The following is a 25335-nucleotide window of genomic DNA, read 5'->3' as shown; positions in this document are numbered from 1 at the left end:
GGGTGGTGCACTGTACCCGAAGATACTGCCATATCGGGTCAATGCATAGGGCGACGGAAGCAAGCTTCGAAATCGGCCCCCGTTCTCAAAAATCCATTTAATATATGGTCCCCAGATAGGGGACGTATCAGATATTAAACTGATAAGAACAGATACTACACTTGATCTTAGCCAAAAGGCCGAGAAGCGATAACCGTGAAAGGGGCGGGCCCAACAAGGTCCCCTTCATGGGCACTATCACTGCTTGCTGTCAGGGAGGCTGCCAGACAATTTTCCATGCACACTCTGGGCTGGGGGGCAGTCAACCACCAGTACACACAGCAGAACCTAAACCCATACCATTATTGCTAAGCAGCAAGACAGGGGCCCATTGCACTCCCACGGGGCCTTTTTAAATGCAATCCATAACCCGGATTTGCCAGGAACCCTTCTTACTCCTCCTACTTGCATGTGACACTGGGCTTAGGATCTGCATAGGAAACACACACACAAGCACACACCTACCTTTGTTGCCTGCAGATGCCTCCTTGGCTGTCCCCAAACGGTATCAAACCAACACCCACGGGAAGCTGTAAGCATAGAGGACATGCCTGCACCCCATTGGACTTACCTGTGTGGGTTAAATCCGGGTTATTTGACAACCTATGGCGGTGATGGTTCTGCTCAGGCAGAGCAGTGCTGATGCTCCTCATAAAGCTGTCGCTGCTGTGAAGGTTCTAGGTGACATCACAAATCCCTATGGTTACATACACAACAAAGCTGGGTTGTTGTTGTTTACACTCTGCAAGGCCTGTGGAAGTGAGTGACATCATAGCACTGTAGTTCTGAGGGTTCAAGATGGATGCAACAATCTCCTGTTGCTTCTATGAAGGCCGTAATAGACGACATCACCAAACAGCTCCATAGTCACATACACAGCAAAGGAGAGATGTTGTTTACACCTAGTGATGTCAGTGGTATTGAGTGACATCACAGCACAGTGCTAAGGCTCCTGGGCCTGGACACAGCAGCGGCTGCAATATCTCAACGGAGAATACGTTTATATCTATGTGTGTGTGTGCGCATATATATATATATATATATATATATATATATACATATATATATATATATATATATATATATATATATTTCTCCGCCGAAATCACTTTTAAACCCATTTCCACCTTTTTTTCCCTTCTCTTCCTCTTACTTTTTTTTCACGTTTTTTTACGTTTTTCTCCTTTTCGCCTCTTTTCTGGGCGTATTATTCTTCTTTTTCTTCTTTTTTTTCGTCTAATGCATACCCCATCAGTGCAGCAATGCTTATTCAATACCGCCAGCAGATGGAGACACTGGGGGATAATTTTCTAAGGATTTATACTGATTTTTCCTGTCTGAATTTGTCGCACAGAAAGTTGCAGGCCAAATATGTGTGACATTTCTGCGACTTTAGCTTCTAGAGCATTTTTACAACATTATACATAGGTGCTGAATACATAAAAAGCGACTGTTCAGCGACAGACAAGTCGCATCGGCTGAAAGTAGGCCAGAATGTCAGTCCATGTTGGAGCAGGTTTAAATACAGTCTAAAGCATAGATCTCAAAGTCTGTGCACAGAATTTAGCAAGGGCCTCGCACCTTCTGATGCATCAGGTAGGTGCACAATAGCATAGCCTAACCCTCTGTACTTTGGTCTATATTGATGCGGGACATAGACAGCCAGCTGATGACCAATCCATTAGTGCAATGGATGGCTTGAAGCATTTGTCTTTGCCTTTGCAATACCACAGAAGCAATGCATGGTCAATGTACAGCAATGACACACCTGTGTGAACAGCCAGGAGACCCCCCCCCCCCATGTTATGTTACATAGTTACATAGTTAGTACGGTCGAAAAAAGACATATGTCCATCAAGTTCAACCAGGGAATTAAGGGGTAGGGGTGTGGCGCGATATTGGGGAAGGGATGAGATTTTATATTTCTTCATAAGCATTAATCTTATTTTGTCAATTAGGAACATTCAGCACCCACCCGCTATCAAGGCAGCTGCCTATCATGTCATGCCCTACCTGCACAGGTGTGCTGGCTACTCAAATGATCCAATTAAGGAGGCCATTTAGTCAGCAGCAGCAGAAGTCCTGTGCCTGGACGCTCCAACAGGGGCCAGACACAAGCAGAAGCAGAAGCAGCAGAAGCAGCAGCAGCAGCACCACCTTTTGTTTTTTGGCTGCAGCAGCAGCAAGGCCCACAGGGCTGGCTAGCTGGCTAGCCAGCAAGCAGGTAGCAATGAAAGTAGGAATCTTTCTTTTTAACCCTGTAAGGGGGTGGTGCACTGTACCCGAAGATACTGCCATATCGGGTCAATGCATAGGGCGACGGAAGCAAGCTTCGAAATCGGCCCCCGTTCTCAAAAATCCATTTAATATATGGTCCCCAGATAGGGGACGTATCAGATATTAAACTGATAAGAACAGATACTACACTTGATCTTAGCCAAAAGGCCGAGAAGCGATAACCGTGAAAGGGGCGGGCCCAACAAGGTCCCCTTCATGGGCACTATCACTGCTTGCTGTCAGGGAGGCTGCCAGACAATTTTCCATGCACACTCTGGGCTGGGGGGCAGTCAACCACCAGTACACACAGCAGAACCTAAACCCATACCATTATTGCTAAGCAGCAAGACAGGGGCCCATTGCACTCCCACGGGGCCTTTTTAAATGCAATCCATAACCCGGATTTGCCAGGAACCCTTCTTACTCCTCCTACTTGCATGTGACACTGGGCTTAGGATCTGCATAGGAAACACACACACAAGCACACACCTACCTTTGTTGCCTGCAGATGCCTCCTTGGCTGTCCCCAAACGGTATCAAACCAACACCCACGGGAAGCTGTAAGCATAGAGGACATGCCTGCACCCCATTGGACTTACCTGTGTGGGTTAAATCCGGGTTATTTGACAACCTATGGCGGTGATGGTTCTGCTCAGGCAGAGCAGTGCTGATGCTCCTCATAAAGCTGTCGCTGCTGTGAAGGTTCTAGGTGACATCACAAATCCCTATGGTTACATACACAACAAAGCTGGGTTGTTGTTGTTTACACTCTGCAAGGCCTGTGGAAGTGAGTGACATCATAGCACTGTAGTTCTGAGGGTTCAAGATGGATGCAACAATCTCCTGTTGCTTCTATGAAGGCCGTAATAGACGACATCACCAAACAGCTCCATAGTCACATACACAGCAAAGGAGAGATGTTGTTTACACCTAGTGATGTCAGTGGTATTGAGTGACATCACAGCACAGTGCTAAGGCTCCTGGGCCTGGACACAGCAGCGGCTGCAATATCTCAACGGAGAATACGTTTATATCTATGTGTGTGTGTGCGCATATATATATATATATATATATATATATATATATATATATATATATTTCTCCGCCGAAATCACTTTTAAACCCATTTCCACCTTTTTTTCCCTTCTCTTCCTCTTACTTTTTTTTCACGTTTTTTTACGTTTTTCTCCTTTTCGCCTCTTTTCTGGGCGTATTATTCTTCTTTTTCTTCTTTTTTTTCGTCTAATGCATACCCCATCAGTGCAGCAATGCTTATTCAATACCGCCAGCAGATGGAGACACTGGGGGATAATTTTCTAAGGATTTATACTGATTTTTCCTGTCTGAATTTGTCGCACAGAAAGTTGCAGGCCAAATATGTGTGACATTTCTGCGACTTTAGCTTCTAGAGCATTTTTACAACATTATACATAGGTGCTGAATACATAAAAAGCGACTGTTCAGCGACAGACAAGTCGCATCGGCTGAAAGTAGGCCAGAATGTCAGTCCATGTTGGAGCAGGTTTAGATACAGTCTAAAGCATAGATCTCAAAGTCTGTGCACAGAATTTAGCAAGGGCCTCGCACCTTCTGATGCATCAGGTAGGTGCACAATAGCATAGCCTAACCCTCTGTACTTTGGTCTATATTGATGCGGGACATAGACAGCCAGCTGATGACCAATCCATTAGTGCAATGGATGGCTGGAAGCATTTGTCTTTGCCTTTGCAATACCACAGAAGCAATGCATGGTCAATGTACAGCAATGACACACCTGTGTGAACAGCCAGGAGACCCCCCCCCCCCCATGTTATGTTACATAGTTACATAGTTAGTACGGTCGAAAAAAGACATATGTCCATCAAGTTCAACCAGGGAATTAAGGGGTAGGGGTGTGGCGCGATATTGGGGAAGGGATGAGATTTTATATTTCTTCATAAGCATTAATCTTATTTTGTCAATTAGGAACATTCAGCACCCACCCGCTATCAAGGCAGCTGCCTATCATGTCATGCCCTACCTGCACAGGTGTGCTGGCTACTCAAATGATCCAATTAAGGAGGCCATTTAGTCAGCAGCAGCAGAAGTCCTGTGCCTGGACGCTCCAACAGGGGCCAGACACAAGCAGAAGCAGAAGCAGCAGAAGCAGCAGCAGCACCACCTTTTGTTTTTTGGCTGCAGCAGCAGCAAGGCCCACAGGGCTGGCTAGCTGGCTAGCCAGCAAGCAGGTAGCAATGAAAGTAGGAATCTTTCTTTTTAACCCTGTAAGGGGGTGGTGCACTGTACCCGAAGATACTGCCATATCGGGTCAATGCATAGGGCGACGGAAGCAAGCTTCGAAATCGGCCCCCGTTCTCAAAAATCCATTTAATATATGGTCCCCAGATAGGGGACGTATCAGATATTAAACTGATAAGAACAGATACTACACTTGATCTTAGCCAAAAGGCCGAGAAGCGATAACCGTGAAAGGGGTGGGCCCAACAAGGTCCCCTTCATGGGCACTATCACTGCTTGCTGTCAGGGAGGCTGCCAGACAATTTTCCATGCACACTCTGGGCTGGGGGGCAGTCAACCACCAGTACACACAGCAGAACCTAAACCCATACCATTATTGCTAAGCAGCAAGACAGGGGCCCATTGCACTCCCACGGGGCCTTTTTAAATGCAATCCATAACCCGGATTTGCCAGGAACCCTTCTTACTCCTCCTACTTGCATGTGACACTGGGCTTAGGATCTGCATAGGAAACACACACACAAGCACACACCTACCTTTGTTGCCTGCAGATGCCTCCTTGGCTGTCCCCAAACGGTATCAAACCAACACCCACGGGAAGCTGTAAGCATAGAGGACATGCCTGCACCCCATTGGACTTACCTGTGTGGGTTAAATCCGGGTTATTTGACAACCTATGGCGGTGATGGTTCTGCTCAGGCAGAGCAGTGCTGATGCTCCTCATAAAGCTGTCGCTGCTGTGAAGGTTCTAGGTGACATCACAAATCCCTATGGTTACATACACAACAAAGCTGGGTTGTTGTTGTTTACACTCTGCAAGGCCTGTGGAAGTGAGTGACATCATAGCACTGTAGTTCTGAGGGTTCAAGATGGATGCAACAATCTCCTGTTGCTTCTATGAAGGCCGTAATAGACGACATCACCAAACAGCTCCATAGTCACATACACAGCAAAGGAGAGATGTTGTTTACACCTAGTGATGTCAGTGGTATTGAGTGACATCACAGCACAGTGCTAAGGCTCCTGGGCCTGGACACAGCAGCGGCTGCAATATCTCAACGGAGAATACGTTTATATCTATGTGTGTGTGTGCGCATATATATATATATATATATATATATATATATATATATATATATTTCTCCGCCGAAATCACTTTTAAACCCATTTCCACCTTTTTTTCCCTTCTTTTCCTCTTACTTTTTTTTCACGTTTTTTTACGTTTTTCTCCTTTTCGCCTCTTTTCTGGGCGTATTATTCTTCTTTTTCTTCTTTTTTTTCGTCTAATGCATACCCCATCAGTGCAGCAATGCTTATTCAATACCGCCAGCAGATGGAGACACTGGGGGATAATTTTCTAAGGATTTATACTGATTTTTCCTGTCTGAATTTGTCGCACAGAAAGTTGCAGGCCAAATATGTGTGACATTTCTGCGACTTTAGCTTCTAGAGCATTTTTACAACATTATACATAGGTGCTGAATACATAAAAAGCGACTGTTCAGCGACAGACAAGTCGCATCGGCTGAAAGTAGGCCAGAATGTCAGTCCATGTTGGAGCAGGTTTAGATACAGTCTAAAGCATAGATCTCAAAGTCTGTGCACAGAATTTAGCAAGGGCCTCGCACCTTCTGATGCATCAGGTAGGTGCACAATAGCATAGCCTAACCCTCTGTACTTTGGTCTATATTGATGCGGGACATAGACAGCCAGCTGATGACCAATCCATTAGTGCAATGGATGGCTGGAAGCATTTGTCTTTGCCTTTGCAATACCACAGAAGCAATGCATGGTCAATGTACAGCAATGACACACCTGTGTGAACAGCCAGGAGACCCCCCCCCCATGTTATGTTACATAGTTACATAGTTAGTACGGTCGAAAAAAGACATATGTCCATCAAGTTCAACCAGGGAATTAAGGGGTAGGGGTGTGGCGCGATATTGGGGAAGGGATGAGATTTTATATTTCTTCATAAGCATTAATCTTATTTTGTCAATTAGGAACATTCAGCACCCACCCGCTATCAAGGCAGCTGCCTATCATGTCATGCCCTACCTGCACAGGTGTGCTGGCTACTCAAATGATCCAATTAAGGAGGCCATTTAGTCAGCAGCAGCAGAAGTCCTGTGCCTGGACGCTCCAACAGGGGCCAGACACAAGCAGAAGCAGAAGCAGCAGAAGCAGCAGCAGCACCACCTTTTGTTTTTTGGCTGCAGCAGCAGCAAGGCCCACAGGGCTGGCTAGCTGGCTAGCCAGCAAGCAGGTAGCAATGAAAGTAGGAATCTTTCTTTTTAACCCTGTAAGGGGGTGGTGCACTGTACCCGAAGATACTGCCATATCGGGTCAATGCATAGGGCGACGGAAGCAAGCTTCGAAATCGGCCCCCGTTCTCAAAAATCCATTTAATATATGGTCCCCAGATAGGGGACGTATCAGATATTAAACTGATAAGAACAGATACTACACTTGATCTTAGCCAAAAGGCCGAGAAGCGATAACCGTGAAAGGGGCGGGCCCAACAAGGTCCCCTTCATGGGCACTATCACTGCTTGCTGTCAGGGAGGCTGCCAGACAATTTTCCATGCACACTCTGGGCTGGGGGGCAGTCAACCACCAGTACACACAGCAGAACCTAAACCCATACCATTATTGCTAAGCAGCAAGACAGGGGCCCATTGCACTCCCACGGGGCCTTTTTAAATGCAATCCATAACCCGGATTTGCCAGGAACCCTTCTTACTCCTCCTACTTGCATGTGACACTGGGCTTAGGATCTGCATAGGAAACACACACACAAGCACACACCTACCTTTGTTGCCTGCAGATGCCTCCTTGGCTGTCCCCAAACGGTATCAAACCAACACCCACGGGAAGCTGTAAGCATAGAGGACATGCCTGCACCCCATTGGACTTACCTGTGTGGGTTAAATCCGGGTTATTTGACAACCTATGGCGGTGATGGTTCTGCTCAGGCAGAGCAGTGCTGATGCTCCTCATAAAGCTGTCGCTGCTGTGAAGGTTCTAGGTGACATCACAAATCCCTATGGTTACATACACAACAAAGCTGGGTTGTTGTTGTTTACACTCTGCAAGGCCTGTGGAAGTGAGTGACATCATAGCACTGTAGTTCTGAGGGTTCAAGATGGATGCAACAATCTCCTGTTGCTTCTATGAAGGCCGTAATAGACGACATCACCAAACAGCTCCATAGTCACATACACAGCAAAGGAGAGATGTTGTTTACACCTAGTGATGTCAGTGGTATTGAGTGACATCACAGCACAGTGCTAAGGCTCCTGGGCCTGGACACAGCAGCGGCTGCAATATCTCAACGGAGAATACGTTTATATCTATGTGTGTGTGTGCGCATATATATATATATATATATATATATACATATATATATATATATGTATATATATATATATATATATATATATTTCTCCGCCGAAATCACTTTTAAACCCATTTCCACCTTTTTTTCCCTTCTTTTCCTCTTACTTTTTTTTCACGTTTTTTTACGTTTTTCTCCTTTTCGCCTCTTTTCTGGGCGTATTATTCTTCTTTTTCTTCTTTTTTTTCGTCTAATGCATACCCCATCAGTGCAGCAATGCTTATTCAATACCGCCAGCAGATGGAGACACTGGGGGATAATTTTCTAAGGATTTATACTGATTTTTCCTGTCTGAATTTGTCGCACAGAAAGTTGCAGGCCAAATATGTGTGACATTTCTGCGACTTTAGCTTCTAGAGCATTTTTACAACATTATACATAGGTGCTGAATACATAAAAAGCGACTGTTCAGCGACAGACAAGTCGCATCGGCTGAAAGTAGGCCAGAATGTCAGTCCATGTTGGAGCAGGTTTAGATACAGTCTAAAGTATAGATCTCAAAGTCTGTGCACAGAATTTAGCAAGGGCCTCGCACCTTCTGATGCATCAGGTAGGTGCACAATAGCATAGCCTAACCCTCTGTACTTTGGTCTATATTGATGCGGGACATAGACAGCCAGCTGATGACCAATCCATTAGTGCAATGGATGGCTGGAAGCATTTGTCTTTGCCTTTGCAATACCACAGAAGCAATGCATGGTCAATGTACAGCAATGACACACCTGTGTGAACAGCCAGGAGACCCCCCCCCCCCCCATGTTATGTTACATAGTTACATAGTTAGTACGGTCGAAAAAAGACATATGTCCATCAAGTTCAACCAGGGAATTAAGGGGTAGGGGTGTGGCGCGATATTGGGGAAGGGATGAGATTTTATATTTCTTCATAAGCATTAATCTTATTTTGTCAATTAGGAACATTCAGCACCCACCCGCTATCAAGGCAGCTGCCTATCATGTCATGCCCTACCTGCACAGGTGTGCTGGCTACTCAAATGATCCAATTAAGGAGGCCATTTAGTCAGCAGCAGCAGAAGTCCTGTGCCTGGACGCTCCAACAGGGGCCAGACACAAGCAGAAGCAGAAGCAGCAGAAGCAGCAGCAGCACCACCTTTTGTTTTTTGGCTGCAGCAGCAGCAAGGCCCACAGGGCTGGCTAGCTGGCTAGCCAGCAAGCAGGTAGCAATGAAAGTAGGAATCTTTCTTTTTAACCCTGTAAGGGGGTGGTGCACTGTACCCGAAGATACTGCCATATCGGGTCAATGCATAGGGCGACGGAAGCAAGCTTCGAAATCGGCCCCCGTTCTCAAAAATCCATTTAATATATGGTCCCCAGATAGGGGACGTATCAGATATTAAACTGATAAGAACAGATACTACACTTGATCTTAGCCAAAAGGCCGAGAAGCGATAACCGTGAAAGGGGCGGGCCCAACAAGGTCCCCTTCATGGGCACTATCACTGCTTGCTGTCAGGGAGGCTGCCAGACAATTTTCCATGCACACTCTGGGCTGGGGGGCAGTCAACCACCAGTACACACAGCAGAACCTAAACCCATACCATTATTGCTAAGCAGCAAGACAGGGGCCCATTGCACTCCCACGGGGCCTTTTTAAATGCAATCCATAACCCGGATTTGCCAGGAACCCTTCTTACTCCTCCTACTTGCATGTGACACTGGGCTTAGGATCTGCATAGGAAACACACACACAAGCACACACCTACCTTTGTTGCCTGCAGATGCCTCCTTGGCTGTCCCCAAACGGTATCAAACCAACACCCACGGGAAGCTGTAAGCATAGAGGACATGCCTGCACCCCATTGGACTTACCTGTGTGGGTTAAATCCGGGTTATTTGACAACCTATGGCGGTGATGGTTCTGCTCAGGCAGAGCAGTGCTGATGCTCCTCATAAAGCTGTCGCTGCTGTGAAGGTTCTAGGTGACATCACAAATCCCTATGGTTACATACACAACAAAGCTGGGTTGTTGTTGTTTACACTCTGCAAGGCCTGTGGAAGTGAGTGACATCATAGCACTGTAGTTCTGAGGGTTCAAGATGGATGCAACAATCTCCTGTTGCTTCTATGAAGGCCGTAATAGACGACATCACCAAACAGCTCCATAGTCACATACACAGCAAAGGAGAGATGTTGTTTACACCTAGTGATGTCAGTGGTATTGAGTGACATCACAGCACAGTGCTAAGGCTCCTGGGCCTGGACACAGCAGCGGCTGCAATATCTCAACGGAGAATACGTTTATATCTATGTGTGTGTGTGCGCATATATATATATATATATATATATATATATATATATATGTATATATATATATATATATATATATATTTCTCCGCCGAAATCACTTTTAAACCCATTTCCACCTTTTTTTCCCTTCTTTTCCTCTTACTTTTTTTTCACGTTTTTTTACGTTTTTCTCCTTTTCGCCTCTTTTCTGGGCGTATTATTCTTCTTTTTCTTCTTTTTTTTCGTCTAATGCATACCCCATCAGTGCAGCAATGCTTATTCAATACCGCCAGCAGATGGAGACACTGGGGGATAATTTTCTAAGGATTTATACTGATTTTTCCTGTCTGAATTTGTCGCACAGAAAGTTGCAGGCCAAATATGTGTGACATTTCTGCGACTTTAGCTTCTAGAGCATTTTTACAACATTATACATAGGTGCTGAATACATAAAAAGCGACTGTTCAGCGACAGACAAGTCGCATCGGCTGAAAGTAGGCCAGAATGTCAGTCCATGTTGGAGCAGGTTTAGATACAGTCTAAAGCATAGATCTCAAAGTCTGTGCACAGAATTTAGCAAGGGCCTCGCACCTTCTGATGCATCAGGTAGGTGCACAATAGCATAGCCTAACCCTCTGTACTTTGGTCTATATTGATGCGGGACATAGACAGCCAGCTGATGACCAATCCATTAGTGCAATGGATGGCTGGAAGCATTTGTCTTTGCCTTTGCAATACCACAGAAGCAATGCATGGTCAATGTACAGCAATGACACACCTGTGTGAACAGCCAGGAGACCCCCCCCCCATGTTATGTTACATAGTTACATAGTTAGTACGGTCGAAAAAAGACATATGTCCATCAAGTTCAACCAGGGAATTAAGGGGTAGGGGTGTGGCGCGATATTGGGGAAGGGATGAGATTTTATATTTCTTCATAAGCATTAATCTTATTTTGTCAATTAGGAACATTCAGCACCCACCCGCTATCAAGGCAGCTGCCTATCATGTCATGCCCTACCTGCACAGGTGTGCTGGCTACTCAAATGATCCAATTAAGGAGGCCATTTAGTCAGCAGCAGCAGAAGTCCTGTGCCTGGACGCTCCAACAGGGGCCAGACACAAGCAGAAGCAGAAGCAGCAGAAGCAGCAGCAGCACCACCTTTTGTTTTTTGGCTGCAGCAGCAGCAAGGCCCACAGGGCTGGCTAGCTGGCTAGCCAGCAAGCAGGTAGCAATGAAAGTAGGAATCTTTCTTTTTAACCCTGTAAGGGGGTGGTGCACTGTACCCGAAGATACTGCCATATCGGGTCAATGCATAGGGCGACGGAAGCAAGCTTCGAAATCGGCCCCCGTTCTCAAAAATCCATTTAATATATGGTCCCCAGATAGGGGACGTATCAGATATTAAACTGATAAGAACAGATACTACACTTGATCTTAGCCAAAAGGCCGAGAAGCGATAACCGTGAAAGGGGCGGGCCCAACAAGGTCCCCTTCATGGGCACTATCACTGCTTGCTGTCAGGGAGGCTGCCAGACAATTTTCCATGCACACTCTGGGCTGGGGGGCAGTCAACCACCAGTACACACAGCAGAACCTAAACCCATACCATTATTGCTAAGCAGCAAGACAGGGGCCCATTGCACTCCCACGGGGCCTTTTTAAATGCAATCCATAACCCGGATTTGCCAGGAACCCTTCTTACTCCTCCTACTTGCATGTGACACTGGGCTTAGGATCTGCATAGGAAACACACACACAAGCACACACCTACCTTTGTTGCCTGCAGATGCCTCCTTGGCTGTCCCCAAACGGTATCAAACCAACACCCACGGGAAGCTGTAAGCATAGAGGACATGCCTGCACCCCATTGGACTTACCTGTGTGGGTTAAATCCGGGTTATTTGACAACCTATGGCGGTGATGGTTCTGCTCAGGCAGAGCAGTGCTGATGCTCCTCATAAAGCTGTCGCTGCTGTGAAGGTTCTAGGTGACATCACAAATCCCTATGGTTACATACACAACAAAGCTGGGTTGTTGTTGTTTACACTCTGCAAGGCCTGTGGAAGTGAGTGACATCATAGCACTGTAGTTCTGAGGGTTCAAGATGGATGCAACAATCTCCTGTTGCTTCTATGAAGGCCGTAATAGACGACATCACCAAACAGCTCCATAGTCACATACACAGCAAAGGAGAGATGTTGTTTACACCTAGTGATGTCAGTGGTATTGAGTGACATCACAGCACAGTGCTAAGGCTCCTGGGCCTGGACACAGCAGCGGCTGCAATATCTCAACGGAGAATACGTTTATATCTATGTGTGTGTGTGCGCATATATATATATATATATATATATATATATATATATGTATATATATATATATATATATATATATATATATATTTCTCCGCCGAAATCACTTTTAAACCCATTTCCACCTTTTTTTCCCTTCTTTTCCTCTTACTTTTTTTTCACGTTTTTTTACGTTTTTCTCCTTTTCGCCTCTTTTCTGGGCGTATTATTCTTCTTTTTCTTCTTTTTTTCCGTCTAATGCATACCCCATCAGTGCAGCAATGCTTATTCAATACCGCCAGCAGATGGAGACACTGGGGGATAATTTTCTAAGGATTTATACTGATTTTTCCTGTCTGAATTTGTCGCACAGAAAGTTGCAGGCCAAATATGTGTGACATTTCTGCGACTTTAGCTTCTAGAGCATTTTTACAACATTATACATAGGTGCTGAATACATAAAAAGCGACTGTTCAGCGACAGACAAGTCGCATCGGCTGAAAGTAGGCCAGAATGTCAGTCCATGTTGGAGCAGGTTTAGATACAGTCTAAAGCATAGATCTCAAAGTCTGTGCACAGAATTTAGCAAGGGCCTCGCACCTTCTGATGCATCAGGTAGGTGCACAATAGCATAGCCTAACCCTCTGTACTTTGGTCTATATTGATGCGGGACATAGACAGCCAGCTGATGACCAATCCATTAGTGCAATGGATGGCTGGAAGCATTTGTCTTTGCCTTTGCAATACCACAGAAGCAATGCATGGTCAATGTACAGCAATGACACACCTGTGTGAACAGCCAGGAGACCCCCCCCCCCCATGTTATGTTACATAGTTACATAGTTAGTACGGTCGAAAAAAGACATATGTCCATCAAGTTCAACCAGGGAATTAAGGGGTAGGGGTGTGGCGCGATATTGGGGAAGGGATGAGATTTTATATTTCTTCATAAGCATTAATCTTATTTTGTCAATTAGGAACATTCAGCACCCACCCGCTATCAAGGCAGCTGCCTATCATGTCATGCCCTACCTGCACAGGTGTGCTGGCTACTCAAATGATCCAATTAAGGAGGCCATTTAGTCAGCAGCAGCAGAAGTCCTGTGCCTGGACGCTCCAACAGGGGCCAGACACAAGCAGAAGCAGAAGCAGCAGAAGCAGCAGCAGCACCACCTTTTGTTTTTTGGCTGCAGCAGCAGCAAGGCCCACAGGGCTGGCTAGCTGGCTAGCCAGCAAGCAGGTAGCAATGAAAGTAGGAATCTTTCTTTTTAACCCTGTAAGGGGGTGGTGCACTGTACCCGAAGATACTGCCATATCGGGTCAATGCATAGGGCGACGGAAGCAAGCTTCGAAATCGGCCCCCGTTCTCAAAAATCCATTTAATATATGGTCCCCAGATAGGGGACGTATCAGATATTAAACTGATAAGAACAGATACTACACTTGATCTTAGCCAAAAGGCCGAGAAGCGATAACCGTGAAAGGGGCGGGCCCAACAAGGTCCCCTTCATGGGCACTATCACTGCTTGCTGTCAGGGAGGCTGCCAGACAATTTTCCATGCACACTCTGGGCTGGGGGGCAGTCAACCACCAGTACACACAGCAGAACCTAAACCCATACCATTATTGCTAAGCAGCAAGACAGGGGCCCATTGCACTCCCACGGGGCCTTTTTAAATGCAATCCATAACCCGGATTTGCCAGGAACCCTTCTTACTCCTCCTACTTGCATGTGACACTGGGCTTAGGATCTGCATAGGAAACACACACACAAGCACACACCTACCTTTGTTGCCTGCAGATGCCTCCTTGGCTGTCCCCAAACGGTATCAAACCAACACCCACGGGAAGCTGTAAGCATAGAGGACATGCCTGCACCCCATTGGACTTACCTGTGTGGGTTAAATCCGGGTTATTTGACAACCTATGGCGGTGATGGTTCTGCTCAGGCAGAGCAGTGCTGATGCTCCTCATAAAGCTGTCGCTGCTGTGAAGGTTCTAGGTGACATCACAAATCCCTATGGTTACATACACAACAAAGCTGGGTTGTTGTTGTTTACACTCTGCAAGGCCTGTGGAAGTGAGTGACATCATAGCACTGTAGTTCTGAGGGTTCAAGATGGATGCAACAATCTCCTGTTGCTTCTATGAAGGCCGTAATAGACGACATCACCAAACAGCTCCATAGTCACATACACAGCAAAGGAGAGATGTTGTTTACACCTAGTGATGTCAGTGGTATTGAGTGACATCACAGCACAGTGCTAAGGCTCCTGGGCCTGGACACAGCAGCGGCTGCAATATCTCAACGGAGAATACGTTTATATCTATGTGTGTGTGTGCGCATATATATATATATATATATATATATATATGTATATATATATATATATATATATATATATATTTCTCCGCCGAAATCACTTTTAAACCCATTTCCACCTTTTTTTCCCTTCTTTTCCTCTTACTTTTTTTTCACGTTTTTTTACGTTTTTCTCCTTTTCGCCTCTTTTCTGGGCGTATTATTCTTCTTTTTCTTCTTTTTTTTCGTCTAATGCATACCCCATCAGTGCAGCAATGCTTATTCAATACCGCCAGCAGATGGAGACACTGGGGGATAATTTTCTAAGGATTTATACTGATTTTTCCTGTCTGAATTTGTCGCACAGAAAGTTGCAGGCCAAATATGTGTGACATTTCTGCGACTTTAGCTTCTAGAGCATTTTTACAACATTATACATAGGTGCTGAATACATAAAAAGCGACTGTTCAGCGACAGACAAGTCGCATCGGCTGAAAGTAGGCCAGAATGTCAGTCCATGTTGGAGCAGGTTTAGATACAGTCTAAAGCATAGATCTCAAAGTCTGTGCACAGAATTTAGCAAGGGCCTCGCACCTTCTGATGCATCAGGTAGGTGCACAATAGCATAGCCTAACCCTCTGTACTTTGGTCTATATTGATGCGGGACATAGACAGCCAGCTGATGACCAATCCATTAGTGCAATGGATGGCTGGAAGCATTTGTCTTTGCCTTTGCAATACCACAGAAGCAATGCATGGTCAATGTACAGCAATGACACACCTGTGTGAACAGCCAGGAGACCCCCCCCCCCATGTTATGTTACATAGTTACATAGTTAGTACGGTCGAAAAAAGACATATGTCCATCAAGTTCAACCAGGGAATTAAGGGGTAGGGGTGTGGCGCGATATTGGGGAAGGGATGAGATTTTATATTTCTTCATAAGCATTAATCTTATTTTGTCAATTAGGAACATTCAGCACCCACCCGCTATCAAGGCAGCTGCCTATCATGTCATGCCCTACCTGCACAGGTGTGCTGGCTACTCAAATGATCCAATTAAGGAGGCCATTTAGTCAGCAGCAGCAGAAGTCCTGTGCCTGGACGCTCCAACAGGGGCCAGACACAAGCAGAAGCAGAAGCAGCAGAAGCAGCAGCAGCACCACCTTTTGTTTTTTGGCTGCAGCAGCAGCAAGGCCCACAGGGCTGGCTAGCTGGCTAGCCAGCAAGCAGGTAGCAATGAAAGTAGGAATCTTTCTTTTTAACCCTGTAAGGGGGTGGTGCACTGTACCCGAAGATACTGCCATATCGGGTCAATGCATAGGGCGACGGAAGCAAGCTTCGAAATCGGCCCCCGTTCTCAAAAATCCATTTAATATATGGTCCCCAGATAGGGGACGTATCAGATATTAAACTGATAAGAACAGATACTACACTTGATCTTAGCCAAAAGGCCGAGAAGCGATAACCGTGAAAGGGGCGGGCCCAACAAGGTCCCCTTCATGGGCACTATCACTGCTTGCTGTCAGGGAGGCTGCCAGACAATTTTCCATGCACACTCTGGGCTGGGGGGCAGTCAACCACCAGTACACACAGCAGAACCTAAACCCATACCATTATTGCTAAGCAGCAAGACAGGGGCCCATTGCACTCCCACGGGGCCTTTTTAAATGCAATCCATAACCCGGATTTGCCAGGAACCCTTCTTACTCCTCCTACTTGCATGTGACACTGGGCTTAGGATCTGCATAGGAAACACACACACAAGCACACACCTACCTTTGTTGCCTGCAGATGCCTCCTTGGCTGTCCCCAAACGGTATCAAACCAACACCCACGGGAAGCTGTAAGCATAGAGGACATGCCTGCACCCCATTGGACTTACCTGTGTGGGTTAAATCCGGGTTATTTGACAACCTATGGCGGTGATGGTTCTGCTCAGGCAGAGCAGTGCTGATGCTCCTCATAAAGCTGTCGCTGCTGTGAAGGTTCTAGGTGACATCACAAATCCCTATGGTTACATACACAACAAAGCTGGGTTGTTGTTGTTTACACTCTGCAAGGCCTGTGGAAGTGAGTGACATCATAGCACTGTAGTTCTGAGGGTTCAAGATGGATGCAACAATCTCCTGTTGCTTCTATGAAGGCCGTAATAGACGACATCACCAAACAGCTCCATAGTCACATACACAGCAAAGGAGAGATGTTGTTTACACCTAGTGATGTCAGTGGTATTGAGTGACATCACAGCACAGTGCTAAGGCTCCTGGGCCTGGACACAGCAGCGGCTGCAATATCTCAACGGAGAATACGTTTATATCTATGTGTGTGTGTGCGCATATATATATATATATATATATATATATATATATATATATATATTTCTCCGCCGAAATCACTTTTAAACCCATTTCCACCTTTTTTTCCCTTCTCTTCGTCTTACTTTTTTTCACGTTTTTTTACGTTTTTCTCCTTTTCGCCTCTTTTCTGGGCGTATTATTCTTCTTTTTCTTCTTTTTTTTCGTCTAATGCATACCCCATCAGTGCAGCAATGCTTATTCAATACCGCCAGCAGATGGAGACACTGGGGGATAATTTTCTAAGGATTTATACTGATTTTTCCTGTCTGAATTTGTCGCACAGAAAGTTGCAGGCCAAATATGTGTGACATTTCTGCGACTTTAGCTTCTAGAGCATTTTTACAACATTATACATAGGTGCTGAATACATAAAAAGCGACTGTTCAGCGACAGACAAGTCGCATCGGCTGAAAGTAGGCCAGAATGTCAGTCCATGTTGGAGCAGGTTTAGATACAGTCTAAAGCATAGATCTCAAAGTCTGTGCACAGAATTTAGCAAGGGCCTCGCACCTTCTGATGCATCAGGTAGGTGCACAATAGCATAGCCTAACCCTCTGTACTTTGGTCTATATTGATGCGGGACATAGACAGCCAGCTGATGACCAATCCATTAGTGCAATGGATGGCTGGAAGCATTTGTCTTTGCCTTTGCAATACCACAGAAGCAATGCATGGTCAATGTACAGCAATGACACACCTGTGTGAACAGCCAGGAGACCCCCCCCCCATGTTATGTTACATAGTTACATAGTTAGTACGGTCGAAAAAAGACATATGTCCATCAAGTTCAACCAGGGAATTAAGGGGTAGGGGTGTGGCGCGATATTGGGGAAGGGATGAGATTTTATATTTCTTCATAAGCATTAATCTTATTTTGTCAATTAGGAACATTCAGCACCCACCCGCTATCAAGGCAGCTGCCTATCATGTCATGCCCTACCTGCACAGGTGTGCTGGCTACTCAAATGATCCAATTAAGGAGGCCATTTAGTCAGCAGCAGCAGAAGTCCTGTGCCTGGACGCTCCAACAGGGGCCAGACACAAGCAGAAGCAGAAGCAGCAGAAGCAGCAGAAGCAGCAGCAGCACCACCTTTTGTTTTTTGGCTGCAGCAGCAGCAAGGCCCACAGGGCTGGCTAGCTGGCTAGCCAGCAAGCAGGTAGCAATGAAAGTAGGAATCTTTCTTTTTAACCCTGTAAGGGGGTGGTGCACTGTACCCGAAGATACTGCCATATCGGGTCAATGCATAGGGCGACGGAAGCAAGCTTCGAAATCGGCCCCCGTTCTCAAAAATCCATTTAATATATGGTCCCCAGATAGGGGACGTATCAGATATTAAACTGATAAGAACAGATACTACACTTGATCTTAGCCAAAAGGCCGAGAAGCGATAACCGTGAAAGGGGCGGGCCCAACAAGGTCCCCTTCATGGGCACTATCACTGCTTGCTGTCAGGGAGGCTGCCAGACAATTTTCCATGCACACTCTGGGCTGGGGGGCAGTCAACCACCAGTACACACAGCAGAACCTAAACCCATACCATTATTGCTAAGCAGCAAGACAGGGGCCCATTGCACTCCCACGGGGCCTTTTTAAATGCAATCTATAACCCGGATTTGCCAGGAACCCTTCTTACTCCTCCTACTTGCATGTGACACTGGGCTTAGGATCTGCATAGGAAACACACACACAAGCACACACCTACCTTTGTTGCCTGCAGATGCCTCCTTGGCTGTCCCCAAACGGTATCAAACCAACACCCACGGGAAGCTGTAAGCATAGAGGACATGCCTGCACCCCATTGGACTTACCTGTGTGGGTTAAATCCGGGTTATTTGACAACCTATGGCGGTGATGGTTCTGCTCAGGCAGAGCAGTGCTGATGCTCCTCATAAAGCTGTCGCTGCTGTGAAGGTTCTAGGTGACATCACAAATCCCTATGGTTACATACACAACAAAGCTGGGTTGTTGTTGTTTACACTCTGCAAGGCCTGTGGAAGTGAGTGACATCATAGCACTGTAGTTCTGAGGGTTCAAGATGGATGCAACAATCTCCTGTTGCTTCTATGAAGGCCGTAATAGACGACATCACCAAACAGCTCCATAGTCACATACACAGCAAAGGAGAGATGTTGTTTACACCTAGTGATGTCAGTGGTATTGAGTGACATCACAGCACAGTGCTAAGGCTCCTGGGCCTGGACACAGCAGCGGCTGCAATATCTCAACGGAGAATACGTTTATATCTATGTGTGTGTGTGCGCATATATATATATATATATATATATATATATATATATATATATATATTTCTCCGCCGAAATCACTTTTAAACCCATTTCCACCTTTTTTTCCCTTCTCTTCCTCTTACTTTTTTTTCACGTTTTTTTACGTTTTTCTCCTTTTCGCCTCTTTTCTGGGCGTATTATTCTTCTTTTTCTTCTTTTTTTTCGTCTAATGCATACCCCATCAGTGCAGCAATGCTTATTCAATACCGCCAGCAGATGGAGACACTGGGGGATAATTTTCTAAGGATTTATACTGATTTTTCCTGTCTGAATTTGTCGCACAGAAAGTTGCAGGCCAAATATGTGTGACATTTCTGCGACTTTAGCTTCTAGAGCATTTTTACAACATTATACATAGGTGCTGAATACATAAAAAGCGACTGTTCAGCGACAGACAAGTCGCATCGGCTGAAAGTAGGCCAGAATGTCAGTCCATGTTGGAGCAGGTTTAGATACAGTCTAAAGCATAGATCTCAAAGTCTGTGCACAGAATTTAGCAAGGGCCTCGCACCTTCTGATGCATCAGGTAGGTGCACAATAGCATAGCCTAACCCTCTGTACTTTGGTCTATATTGATGCGGGACATAGACAGCCAGCTGATGACCAATCCATTAGTGCAATGGATGGCTGGAAGCATTTGTCTTTGCCTTTGCAATACCACAGAAGCAATGCATGGTCAATGTACAGCAATGACACACCTGTGTGAACAGCCAGGAGACCCCCCCCCCCCATGTTATGTTACATAGTTACATAGTTAGTACGGTCGAAAAAAGACATATGTCCATCAAGTTCAACCAGGGAATTAAGGGGTAGGGGTGTGGCGCGATATTGGGGAAGGGATGAGATTTTATATTTCTTCATAAGCATTAATCTTATTTTGTCAATTAGGAACATTCAGCACCCACCCGCTATCAAGGCAGCTGCCTATCATGTCATGCCCTACCTGCACAGGTGTGCTGGCTACTCAAATGATCCAATTAAGGAGGCCATTTAGTCAGCAGCAGCAGAAGTCCTGTGCCTGGACGCTCCAACAGGGGCCAGACACAAGCAGAAGCAGAAGCAGCAGAAGCAGCAGCAGCACCACCTTTTGTTTTTTGGCTGCAGCAGCAGCAAGGCCCACAGGGCTGGCTAGCTGGCTAGCCAGCAAGCAGGTAGCAATGAAAGTAGGAATCTTTCTTTTTAACCCTGTAAGGGGGTGGTGCACTGTACCCGAAGATACTGCCATATCGGGTCAATGCATAGGGCGACGGAAGCAAGCTTCGAAATCGGCCCCCGTTCTCAAAAATCCATTTAATATATGGTCCCCAGATAGGGGACGTATCAGATATTAAACTGATAAGAACAGATACTACACTTGATCTTAGCCAAAAGGCCGAGAAGCGATAACCGTGAAAGGGGCGGGCCCAACAAGGTCCCCTTCATGGGCACTATCACTGCTTGCTGTCAGGGAGGCTGCCAGACAATTTTCCATGCACACTCTGGGCTGGGGGGCAGTCAACCACCAGTACACACAGCAGAACCTAAACCCATACCATTATTGCTAAGCAGCAAGACAGGGGCCCATTGCACTCCCACGGGGCCTTTTTAAATGCAATCCATAACCCGGATTTGCCAGGAACCCTTCTTACTCCTCCTACTTGCATGTGACACTGGGCTTAGGATCTGCATAGGAAACACACACACAAGCACACACCTACCTTTGTTGCCTGCAGATGCCTCCTTGGCTGTCCCCAAACGGTATCAAACCAACACCCACGGGAAGCTGTAAGCATAGAGGACATGCCTGCACCCCATTGGACTTACCTGTGTGGGTTAAATCCGGGTTATTTGACAACCTATGGCGGTGATGGTTCTGCTCAGGCAGAGCAGTGCTGATGCTCCTCATAAAGCTGTCGCTGCTGTGAAGGTTCTAGGTGACATCACAAATCCCTATGGTTACATACACAACAAAGCTGGGTTGTTGTTGTTTACACTCTGCAAGGCCTGTGGAAGTGAGTGACATCATAGCACTGTAGTTCTGAGGGTTCAAGATGGATGCAACAATCTCCTGTTGCTTCTATGAAGGCCGTAATAGACGACATCACCAAACAGCTCCATAGTCACATACACAGCAAAGGAGAGATGTTGTTTACACCTAGTGATGTCAGTGGTATTGAGTGACATCACAGCACAGTGCTAAGGCTCCTGGGCCTGGACACAGCAGCGGCTGCAATATCTCAACGGAGAATACGTTTATATCTATGTGTGTGTGTGCGCATATATATATATATATATATATATATATATATATATATATATTTCTCCGCCGAAATCACTTTTAAACCCATTTCCACCTTTTTTTCCCTTCTCTTCCTCTTACTTTTTTTTCACGTTTTTTTACGTTTTTCTCCTTTTCGCCTCTTTTCTGGGCGTATTATTCTTCTTTTTCTTCTTTTTTTTCGTCTAATGCATACCCCATCAGTGCAGCAATGCTTATTCAATACCGCCAGCAGATGGAGACACTGGGGGATAATTTTCTAAGGATTTATACTGATTTTTCCTGTCTGAATTTGTCGCACAGAAAGTTGCAGGCCAAATATATGTGACATTTCTGCGACTTTAGCTTCTAGAGCATTTTTACAACATTATACATAGGTGCTGAATACATAAAAAGCGACTGTTCAGCGACAGACAAGTCGCATCGGCTGAAAGTAGGCCAGAATGTCAGTCCATGTTGGAGCAGGTTTAGATACAGTCTAAAGCATAGATCTCAAAGTCTGTGCACAGAATTTAGCAAGGGCCTCGCACCTTCTGATGCATCAGGTAGGTGCACAATAGCATAGCCTAACCCTCTGTACTTTGGTCTATATTGATGCGGGACATAGACAGCCAGCTGATGACCAATCCATTAGTGCAATGGATGGCTGGAAGCATTTGTCTTTGCCTTTGCAATACCACAGAAGCAATGCATGGTCAATGTACAGCAATGACACACCTGTGTGAACAGCCAGGAGACCCCCCCCCCCATGTTATGTTACATAGTTACATAGTTAGTACGGTCGAAAAAAGACATATGTCCATCAAGTTCAACCAGGGAATTAAGGGGTAGGGGTGTGGCGCGATATTGGGGAAGGGATGAGATTTTATATTTCTTCATAAGCATTAATCTTATTTTGTCAATTAGGAACATTCAGCACCCACCCGCTATCAAGGCAGCTGCCTATCATGTCATGCCCTACCTGCACAGGTGTGCTGGCTACTCAAATGATCCAATTAAGGAGGCCATTTAGTCAGCAGCAGCAGAAGTCCTGTGCCTGGACGCTCCAACAGGGGCCAGACACAAGCAGAAGCAGAAGCAGCAGAAGCAGCAGCAGCACCACCTTTTGTTTTTTGGCTGCAGCAGCAGCAAGGCCCACAGGGCTGGCTAGCTGGCTAGCCAGCAAGCAGGTAGCAATGAAAGTAGGAATCTTTCTTTTTAACCCTGTAAGGGGGTGGTGCACTGTACCCGAAGATACTGCCATATCGGGTCAATGCATAGGGCGACGGAAGCAAGCTTCGAAATCGGCCCCCGTTCTCAAAAATCCATTTAATATATGGTCCCCAGATAGGGGACGTATCAGATATTAAACTGATAAGAACAGATACTACACTTGATCTTAGCCAAAAGGCCGAGAAGCGATAACCGTGAAAGGGGCGGGCCCAACAAGGTCCCCTTCATGGGCACTATCACTGCTTGCTGTCAGGGAGGCTGCCAGACAATTTTCCATGCACACTCTGGGCTGGGGGGCAGTCAACCACCAGTACACACAGCAGAACCTAAACCCATACCATTATTGCTAAGCAGCAAGACAGGGGCCCATTGCACTCCCACAGGGCCTTTTTAAATGCAATCCATAACCCGGATTTGCCAGGAACCCTTCTTACTCCTCCTACTTGCATGTGACACTGGGCTTAGGATCTGCATAGGAAACACACACACAAGCACACACCTACCTTTGTTGCCTGCAGATGCCTCCTTGGCTGTCCCCAAACGGTATCAAACCAACACCCACGGGAAACTGTAAGCATAGAGGACATGCCTGCACCCCATTGGACTTACCTGTGTGGGTTAAATCCGGGTTATTTGACAACCTATGACGGTGATGGTTCTGCTCAGGCAGAGCAGTGCTGATGCTCCTCATAAAGCTGTCGCTGCTGTGAAGGTTCTAGGTGACATCACAAATCCCTATGGTTACATACACAACAAAGCTGGGTTGTTGTTGTTTACACTCTGCAAGGCCTGTGGAAGTGAGTGACATCATAGCACTGTAGTTCTGAGGGTTCAAGATGGATGCAACAATCTCCTGTTGCTTCTATGAAGGCCGTAATAGACGACATCACCAAACAGCTCCATAGTCACATACACAGCAAAGGAGAGATGTTGTTTACACCTAGTGATGTCAGTGGTATTGAGTGACATCACAGCACAGTGCTAAGGCTCCTGGGCCTGGACACAGCAGCGGCTGCAATATCTCAACGGAGAATACGTTTATATCTGTGTGTGTGTGTGCGCATATATATATATATATATATATATATATATATATATATATATATATTTCTCCGCCGAAATCACTTTTAAACCCATTTCCACCTTTTTTTCCCTTCTCTTCCTCTTACTTTTTTTTCACGTTTTTTTACGTTTTTCTCCTTTTCGCCTCTTTTCTGGGCGTATTATTCTTCTTTTTCTTCTTTTTTTTCGTCTAATGCATACCCCATCAGTGCAGCAATGCTTATTCAATACCGCCAGCAGATGGAGACACTGGGGGATAATTTTCTAAGGATTTATACTGATTTTTCCTGTCTGAATTTGTCGCACAGAAAGTTGCAGGCCAAATATGTGTGACATTTCTGCGACTTTAGCTTCTAGAGCATTTTTACAACATTATACATAGGTGCTGAATACATAAAAAGCGACTGTTCAGCGACAGACAAGTCGCATCGGCTGAAAGTAGGCCAGAATGTCAGTCCATGTTGGAGCAGGTTTAGATACAGTCTAAAGCATAGATCTCAAAGTCTGTGCACAGAATTTAGCAAGGGCCTCGCACCTTCTGATGCATCAGGTAGGTGCACAATAGCATAGCCTAACCCTCTGTACTTTGGTCTATATTGATGCGGGACATAGACAGCCAGCTGATGACCAATCCATTAGTGCAATGGATGGCTGGAAGCATTTGTCTTTGCCTTTGCAATACCACAGAAGCAATGCATGGTCAATGTACAGCAATGACACACCTGTGTGAACAGCCAGGAGACCCCCCCCCCCATGTTATGTTACATAGTTACATAGTTAGTACGGTCGAAAAAAGACATATGTCCATCAAGTTCAACCAGGGAATTAAGGGGTAGGGGTGTGGCGCGATATTGGGGAAGGGATGAGATTTTATATTTCTTCATAAGCATTAATCTTATTTTGTCAATTAGGAACATTCAGCACCCACCCGCTATCAAGGCAGCTGCCTATCATGTCATGCCCTACCTGCACAGGTGTGCTGGCTACTCAAATGATCCAATTAAGGAGGCCATTTAGTCAGCAGCAGCAGAAGTCCTGTGCCTGGACGCTCCAACAGCGGCCAGACACAAGCAGAAGCAGAAGCAGCAGAAGCAGCAGCAGCACCACCTTTTGTTTTTTAGCTGCAGCAGCAGCAAGGCCCACAGGGCTGGCTAGCTGGCTAGCCAGCAAGCAGGTAGCAATGAAAGTAGGAATCTTTCTTTTTAACCCTGTAAGGGGGTGGTGCACTGTACCCGAAGATACTGCCATATCGGGTCAATGCATAGGGCGACGGAAGCAAGCTTCGAAATCGGCCCCCGTTCTCAAAAATCCATTTAATATATGGTCCCCAGATAGGGGACGTATCAGATATTAAACTGATAAGA

At 45.8% G+C, this 25335-nt stretch overlaps 11 non-coding genes and 1 pseudogene across 11 annotated transcripts; all 12 read right to left on the bottom strand.

Moving 5' to 3' along the window:
- LOC130298759 (U2 spliceosomal RNA) lies at positions 1 to 191 on the bottom strand. Its single transcript, XR_008850059.1, has one exon. It is a non-coding gene; the product is annotated as a U2 spliceosomal RNA (small nuclear RNA).
- A 2114-nt stretch (positions 192 to 2305) lies between these two features.
- LOC130298758 (U2 spliceosomal RNA) lies at positions 2306 to 2496 on the bottom strand. Its single transcript, XR_008850058.1, has one exon. It is a non-coding gene; the product is annotated as a U2 spliceosomal RNA (small nuclear RNA).
- A 2090-nt stretch (positions 2497 to 4586) lies between these two features.
- LOC130298757 (U2 spliceosomal RNA) lies at positions 4587 to 4777 on the bottom strand. Its single transcript, XR_008850057.1, has one exon. It is a non-coding gene; the product is annotated as a U2 spliceosomal RNA (small nuclear RNA).
- Positions 4778 to 6862: 2085 nt separating this feature from the next.
- On the bottom strand, positions 6863 to 7053 carry LOC130298756 (U2 spliceosomal RNA). Its single transcript, XR_008850056.1, has one exon. It is a non-coding gene; the product is annotated as a U2 spliceosomal RNA (small nuclear RNA).
- A 2117-nt stretch (positions 7054 to 9170) lies between these two features.
- LOC130298755 (U2 spliceosomal RNA) lies at positions 9171 to 9361 on the bottom strand. Its single transcript, XR_008850055.1, has one exon. It is a non-coding gene; the product is annotated as a U2 spliceosomal RNA (small nuclear RNA).
- A 2107-nt stretch (positions 9362 to 11468) lies between these two features.
- Positions 11469 to 11659, bottom strand: LOC130298754 (U2 spliceosomal RNA). The gene has a single exon (XR_008850054.1). It is a non-coding gene; the product is annotated as a U2 spliceosomal RNA (small nuclear RNA).
- Positions 11660 to 13774: 2115 nt separating this feature from the next.
- Positions 13775 to 13965, bottom strand: LOC130298753 (U2 spliceosomal RNA). The gene has a single exon (XR_008850053.1). It is a non-coding gene; the product is annotated as a U2 spliceosomal RNA (small nuclear RNA).
- Positions 13966 to 16069: 2104 nt separating this feature from the next.
- On the bottom strand, positions 16070 to 16260 carry LOC130298751 (U2 spliceosomal RNA). The gene has a single exon (XR_008850052.1). It is a non-coding gene; the product is annotated as a U2 spliceosomal RNA (small nuclear RNA).
- A 2093-nt stretch (positions 16261 to 18353) lies between these two features.
- On the bottom strand, positions 18354 to 18544 carry LOC130298798 (U2 spliceosomal RNA). Its single transcript, XR_008850095.1, has one exon. It is a non-coding gene; the product is annotated as a U2 spliceosomal RNA (small nuclear RNA).
- Positions 18545 to 20633: 2089 nt separating this feature from the next.
- Positions 20634 to 20824, bottom strand: LOC130298786 (U2 spliceosomal RNA). Its single transcript, XR_008850084.1, has one exon. It is a non-coding gene; the product is annotated as a U2 spliceosomal RNA (small nuclear RNA).
- Positions 20825 to 22908: 2084 nt separating this feature from the next.
- On the bottom strand, positions 22909 to 23099 carry LOC130298774 (U2 spliceosomal RNA). The gene has a single exon (XR_008850073.1). It is a non-coding gene; the product is annotated as a U2 spliceosomal RNA (small nuclear RNA).
- Positions 23100 to 25187: 2088 nt separating this feature from the next.
- Positions 25188 to 25335, bottom strand: LOC130298803 (U2 spliceosomal RNA; annotated as a pseudogene; the record flags this gene model as incomplete).

The sequence above is a fragment of the Hyla sarda genome, unplaced genomic scaffold (genome assembly GCF_029499605.1).
Source record: "Hyla sarda isolate aHylSar1 unplaced genomic scaffold, aHylSar1.hap1 scaffold_1019, whole genome shotgun sequence".
Taxonomy (NCBI): Eukaryota; Metazoa; Chordata; class Amphibia; order Anura; family Hylidae; genus Hyla; species Hyla sarda.
Note: the sequence above shows the minus strand (reverse complement) of the source record. Positions and strands in the feature narration are given on the sequence as shown.